The following is a 7,487-nucleotide window of genomic DNA, read 5'->3' on the forward strand; positions in this document are numbered from 1 at the left end:
ATAGAAAGGAAAAGAGGAGATACTGAGAGTGGTTCTGAGGGAGACTAAGCAAGATTTGGCAATCTAATGGGGATCAAAGAGAGGTGAGGGATCAGGAAACCATCTTGTGCTTTTATATAGATTCCTGTTGGCTAGAAAGCTTCTCCATTGAATATTTTCAGGTGCTTCCCATGTGTCTTGTATGAGAATAAGCAGTAAAGGAACAATGCAGGTAAAGAAAACATAGTCCTTACTCCAGCTGAGAAGAGGACTAAGAAGAGAGTCCAGGTCAGCTCTTGCTGTTCTCTCTGGAAAGAAAGTCAGAGATTATTGAATATTTTCTTTAGAATCCTCTGTGAAGTGTGGATAAGGAAAAAGGGATCCAGGTCCACCAGTTCCTTGGATGGTTCCCTGATTTCGTTTGACTTTGTTTCATTCAGTAGCTATTTGCTTTGACTCTAACATGGAATGTGCACTGGGTCACAAAGCTGAGAACTCCCCCAGTGTCTCCTGGCTTTGGAGGATGATAAGAGGAACACAGCGAAAACTACAGTGCTTGGAATAAGGAAGAAGACACAAGGGTCTAGCATGGGTTTGAAAGGCGGGTCTTATGCTTTAGTTAGGGAAAGGAGCTGGGGGAATCTTTGTGGAAGAAGTGACATCTAAGCCAGACTTTGGAGGGAGTGGGCATTTATTAGGCAGACATAGGGGAAGTGAGAGACGCAGGGAGAGCAAGGCAAGGAAACAGAAGACATGGGACATGTTTGGGGAATGTTATATTGTCTTGTACAGAAAGCTTATAGGCTGAATGTAGTCTTGTTTACGCCAGGATTTTGTTTTGTTTTGCCAGTGAAGTCAAGAATAAGAGTTGAAAATCCAATGAAGTGGTTTATAGTTGTGGTTTAGTTGTTTCCAGTTATACAGTGTTCTGGGTTTCTAGTTGGTCCTAGCAGACATCTTGGTTTGTTAGCCGGCTGTCAAGAGTCCTGTGATTAGGTGACTCCTCCACTCCAGCCTGGAAGTGTGTCTGTGGAGCATTTAGTTTTACAATTAATGTTTCTTTGAGAAGGAGACTGGTTACTCACCATCCAAGGGTGGAAATCATGCTGCTTTCAAGTTTTTTTAGCGTGGGTTATAGGACATATATGGGAATGACTAAGTTACATAAACATATTCAGGGAAACTCAAATGCTCAAGGCCAGGGCCAGGCTGAAATTTGTCGTTAATACTCTTCATCATTCTGGATCTTCCTTCTGTCTCAGAGTTGTTGATTCATCAACTGAGCAACTCAAAATATTATGACAACAGTATCTTTCTCATTCTAAATAGGAGGGCAAGGAGGACCACCCAAGGGTAAGAGGCATAATTACCCAACTTAATAATCAGCAACAAATTGTCAGTTATTATTAACTATGTTCTCTTGTTAACATTCTGTACTAGGGTGTGACTAAAGTAAATGAAAGAGTAGATTTTTTTGTCATTTTGGCAGGGCATGGTAGGGGGTTTGGTGATTGGAGTTGGAGAGCTACTTGTCCAAATAATAGAAGGTTCTAACGCATCCAAGAAAGCCAAATCCTAGACATGTTTTCAAGCATGAAGTTTTGAACTTGGTACCTGATTGTGTTGCTTTCCTAGGGCTGCTGCTGCTGCTAAGTCGCTTCAGTCGTGTCCAACTCTGTGCAACCCCATAGACGACAGCCCACCAGGCTCCCCTGTCCCTGGGATTCTCCAGGCAAGAACACTGGAGTGGGTTGCCATTTCCTTCTCCAATGCGTGAAAGTGAAAAGTGAAAGTGAAGTCACTCAGTCGTGTCTGACTCTTCGAGACCCCAGGGACTGCAGCCTACCAGGCTACTTCGTCCAGGGGATTTTCCAGGCAAGAATACTGGAGTGGGTTGTCATTTCCTTCTCCATTCCTAGGGCTGATGTACCCCAAACAAAAGAGATTAATATTCTCATAGTTTTGAAGACCAAAAGTTTGAAATCAAAGTGTTTCCAGAAACTTATTCCCTCTGAATTCTCTCGGGGAGAATCCTTGCCTCTTCAAGTTTCTGGTGGTTCAAGGTATTCTACAAACACCTTGATGCTGCACACTCTGATCCCTACCTTCAGATTCATGTGGCTTTTTTTTTTCTGTGTGTCCTTGTATTGAAACTCTTACTCTGTGTTTCTCTTATAAGGCCATCTTTCATTGGATTTAAGGCCCAGCCTAAATCTAGGATGATCTGAGATCCTCAGCTTAATTCCACCTGCAAAAGCGATTTTCTAAATAAGGCCACATTCATAGATTCCAGGGATTAAGATATAGACATATCTCTTTGGGAGTCATCATTATTCAACCTATGATGCCAGAGATGCATTCTCTGCTGGCACAAGAATGTGCCCCTGTTCAGTGGTTAAGAATCTGCCTTCCAATGCAAGGGATGTGGGTTCGATCCCTGGGTCAGGAGCTGAGATCCCACATGCTGTGGGGCAGCTAACACCATACTCCACATATAGACAGAAGCCCATGCACTGCAATGAAGAGCGCTCCCATTGCAACAAAAGATCCCACATGCCACAGCGTACTGCAACTAAGACCCAATGCAGTCAACTAAAGGCGTATTTTTTTAAAGTTCAGTTATTCTTTTTTTTTATATATAAAGGAATGTGCCCCTGGATTATCAGCAAATCCTTGTTGATGACTATGGTTAGGACAGCAGACCAGGGTTGGACTGGATTCAGTATAAGAAGTTGTAGCAACTCTAAGGTAACCTGCATTTGAAACAAAGGGAGTTATGTAATTTGCTGAATAGGGACTATAAATTCATTTTACAAATCACGATGTATTCTGGAACAATATCAACTTTCCTGGTAGACTCCAAGGCTGAGAGTTAGAGATCCTTAAAGAAAGGCATTTACATGCTACATTTTGTCATTTGGAAGATACTTTGCTGTTTCTTGGTATTTTAAACTCTTTCTTAAAAGTAGAAAGCTTTGAGTTTATCCAGTTGGACATCTGAAACTTTGAGAGCTCTGAAACACTGAAATGTTAAAGAAACAAAAAGTACATTTTAAAGCAAGTCTCCTTTAAATAAATGGTAATTATTTACACATAATAATTAGTACACATATAAGAAATTTTCAAGTATAATTAATCATAAAGGTCAGAGTTCCTTGTTTTTTGTATGGACATATTAAGATATATGTCTTAAACGCAATGTCAGCTCCCTAAACAATAACTGCAAAGTGCTTTTTTCTCTTCTTCTAGTTGAGAAACATACCCATGCATATAAGCCTGCTATTCTACGCCAGTGCTTTGTTATGGTGCTGGAAAATTGCAGGGAGAGCACTGACTCGCTGGAAAGGTTCTCCTTTCTAGAGTAAGCAGCAAGAAAAAAAATCATGTCAGCACCATTTCCCAGTTTTATTTTTAATTGGTTAATACGCCTTTGATCACTGAAGGGGAAATAAGTGAATGAGGGCTAGCTCAAGCCTAAGGAGCAGCAATATTACCTTGTATGTTCCTTTAGATCATTTCCCACCATCCACCTGAGATGCAGTTATTTATTAGCATAATATGGATACAGATCTATCCACAGGGCTTAAAGATGGAAATTGAAACTGTGATGATTTAGCTGAAAGTTACTGGAGCATTCATAAAGCTGTCAGAATTACAAGAGAAACCACATTAAGAAAAGGGCAGCAATAGTTGCTATTAAACAGATATTCAAACATCGTCAGCACTGTTATCCACAGCAGGGTAGCCTAATTTATAAGCTTCTGCACAAGAGGATAATGGTGGCTGCAGGTTCAAAGGCAAGTGGATCACAAGAATGATATAAGGCAGGGTAATCTCATGTTTTAACACATAAATCAGGACACAAGACTGAAGACTTTTCCCGGGTTTGTTAATTTGTTTACATCTTTAAAAAGTATTCTCAGCAATAAATCACATCTATAGAAAACAATAAAATGAACTGAAGAGACACAAACTCAATATTTTTTCAGTCAACAAATACTTATTGAGTGCTGTTTGTATGCTGGGCACAGTTTTAGGTACTGGATAAAATGTAGATTGAACAAGGAAAATACTGGCCATAGACAATATTCTGTCATTCTATCCACAAAAGTTTACTGAGTGGCTGCCACATGCCAGATGTGTGCTGTGGTCAATATTCTGTCCTGGAGAATCTCATGGACAGAAGATCTTGGTGAGCTATAGTCCATAGGCTCTCAAAGAGTCAGACATGACTGAAGTGACTTAACACACATGTACACATGAAGGTAGAGATGTTTCCAAGGATATTCTTAGAGCCCTGTGGAGGGGATTAAAAAGAGGCACAATTTTCAGTTCCCTTAAGGTCACAAAGGAGACAGATGTGTAACCAACCAAAGAAAATTTTAGATTTTATTTTTTGCTAGTACTTAAACAAGGAGCCAAAGGAATAACAACAACAAAAATTATTATATTTGCAGCTTAACTATTCTTTTTTTAAACTTACTTTATTGTTAGTAGTAATATTTCAGCTTTGTCTTAATACCAGTTTATACACACAGGTATAAATTTTGCTTTATTACCAGTTGTCTTATACGTATTATTAAAACATTATTTGTTCAAGAGATGCTGCATAGAATGAGTTTAAAAAAGAAAGATTCTTTAATTTTTAAGTAGTCTGAAAGCAGTGGTCTTGAGCAGCTTGGTGGGGCTGGGTTTCTGCATGCGGTTCAAATGTTGAGTCTCCCAGCTCAACTTGAGAAAGGGGTGCCCCCGAGTGATGCCTTTTTATTGGATCCGTCTTCCTATGGTGGGGAGGAGTGAACCTTCTTGCAAGCAGGACAGGGGTGTACCAACCGTGGCAGTTAGTTGACCTCAGGCATTTTTAAATAGGACCTCATCCATAGCTGACCCAGGAGGAGAGCTGAGCAGGAAAAAAGTAGTTCTGGGTCCTTTGATTCCCATTTTTACCATTTCACTTTTGGCATCCCATAGTGACAGTATAGGGAGAAGGGAATGGCACCCCACTCCAGTACCCTTGCCTGGAAAATCCCATGGACAGAGGAGCCTGGTAGGCTGCCGTCTTGTGGGGTCGCTAAGAGTCGGACACGACTGAACGACTTCACTTTCACTTTTCACTTTCATGCATTGGAGAAGGAAATGGCAACCCACTCCAGTGTTCTTGCCTGGAGAATCCCAGGGACGGTGAGCCCGGTGGGCTGCCGTCTTGTGGGGGTCACACAGAGTCGGACACGACCGAAGTGACTTGGCAGCGGCAGCAGCAGTGACATTATAAGCTCATGCTCTAATGGCAAGTGGTCGAGAACACAGGCCAATAGTCCACATTGCCTTACTGAGGGGCAGCATAGCACTGGTTATGGGATTGTGTGTGCTAAGTCACTTCAATTATGTCCAATTCTGTGCGACCCACAGGCTCCTCTGTCTATGGGATTCTCTAGGCAAGAAAACTGGATTGGGTTGTCATACCCTCCTCCAGGGGGTCTTCCCAACCCAGGCATTGAAACTTATGTTCTCTTATGTCTCTTATATCTCCTGCATTGGCAGGCAGGTTCTTTACCACTAGCGCCACCTTGGAAGCCTGTGGGGTTAGGACATCTGGATCTGAATCCTAGCTCTGCCATTTAGCAGCTTTGTGGCTTTGAGATATTCACTTAGCTTCCATGCTTCAGTGCATTTTAAATGAGGAAAATAAAGCAGCTATCTCAGGATTATTGAGGATTAAATAAACTCACCCATGAGAACCATTTAGAACAATGCCTGGCACGTGAGTCCTTAACATTTGCTGTGATGATGATGATGGTTATTACTATTTACTGTACTCTCTCAAAAATACCAATTCCCTGTTAACCCTTAACACTATTTTTGAGTTTAAAATTTTTTTCCTGGCACTACATCCTCATAAGGGAGTCTTTGTCTCTTTCTGTTATTCTCTTCCCCCCCACCAGGCTCTCCCCGCTGAATTCTGACCTCTTCCATTGTCTATTCTCTTTTGTCTTGCTTCAGTCTTATTAATTCTGACTACAGCAATCTTGCATATATATGCCTAGGCACTCATTTTTATTATCCATGCCCAGTGGAGTGATTAAACACTCTATAACAATACTATTGATGATCCATTTTCTGTTTTAGAGCATCAGTCATTTCTTTCGCAGCACAATCAGTGACCACTATGTATTTGTTGGACTGAACTGAATTCTATTCTTGTTCTGACAGTGATGAAAATCCCATTCTCAAAAATTTATTGCTGCTTTAAATTAGCCTAGAGCTTGAGAACTGGACAGGTATCCATTTATTTACATTCAACTACCTGTTATCTTCTGCCTGATTGTTTTGCTCTGGAAGGCAGAGTTTGGAATCTCTGGTTCCTGATTTATTCAGGGTATGTGTTATGATTGTTTAGCTAGGTGATCCTTATCCCCAATTTCCTGGGTGTCTTGCTTTAAATGTTTCCTTACGAGGTTCCTTATCTCTTCCCAACTAGTTTGCTACTGACTCAGCATTCTCCCTTTTCTTGCACTTAGCTGCTCATCGCTGAGTTTCAGAGATGCTTGCAGTGGGCTGATTTAGGATCGTAACAGAGGCTGAATGAGTGTTTTAGCTATCTATTTCTGTGTAAGAAATTAGTAGCTTGAAGCAACAGCGAATGTTTATTATTTCACAGTTTCAGTGGGCCAGGAAGCTATGACTGACTTAGTTAGGTTTTATGGCTCAGGATCACTCATGATGCTGCAGTCAGGGTGTCAGCCAGGGCTTGACTGGGTTGGAGGATCCACTTCTAAGATCATGAACATGCTGTTGACTGAGGGCTTCTGTCTCTTGCCATGTTGGAACAAAGTTCTTCATGCAGAAGAGAAACTGGCTTCCTCCAGAGGCCACATGAATGAGCATAAGAGTGCCTCAGATGGCTGCCACAGCTTTTATAACCTAATATTGGAGGTGGCATATTGTTTTCTGTGTCATATTGGAAATACAGATCAACCCTGACATGATGGAGGAGGGGTCTTCGTAAGAGTCTTATAGCAGTATGTGAGTTCCTTGGGGCCATCTTGGAGGTTGACCACCATATTCTGAAACTGTGGTCCCTAAATGATGTACATCATTTCCCCATGCAATGTACATTCATTCCTCCACAGTATCTCATTAAAGCATCAGCTTGAAATCCAAAGTCTTATTATTGAAATCAGGTCCAGAGAGGAAAAGTCTCCTCGGGCATAGTTCCTTAAATGCAAGTCTTCAAGTTCAGTTCCTCTTTACTTATGCAACTGAAGAAACATATAGCCAACACACAATGGGGAGACAGGCACAGCATGACTGCTCTGGACATTCCTTCTGGAAATGGGGAAATCAGATGACACAAAACAGTGTCACTGCTATTTCAGAAATAGCGATTCTGGAATCCAGCTGATCAAATGTTAGCTATTGCTATTAAGTATCAAGGTCTGGGAATAATTTGCCCTGGCTCTCAGGTCTGTCTTCTGGTTTTTGGTTTCCTTTTGTGAACCATTTTTCCT

This window comes from Odocoileus virginianus, chromosome 6, assembly GCF_023699985.2.
Source record: "Odocoileus virginianus isolate 20LAN1187 ecotype Illinois chromosome 6, Ovbor_1.2, whole genome shotgun sequence".
NCBI lineage: Eukaryota > Metazoa > Chordata > Mammalia > Artiodactyla > Cervidae > Odocoileus > Odocoileus virginianus.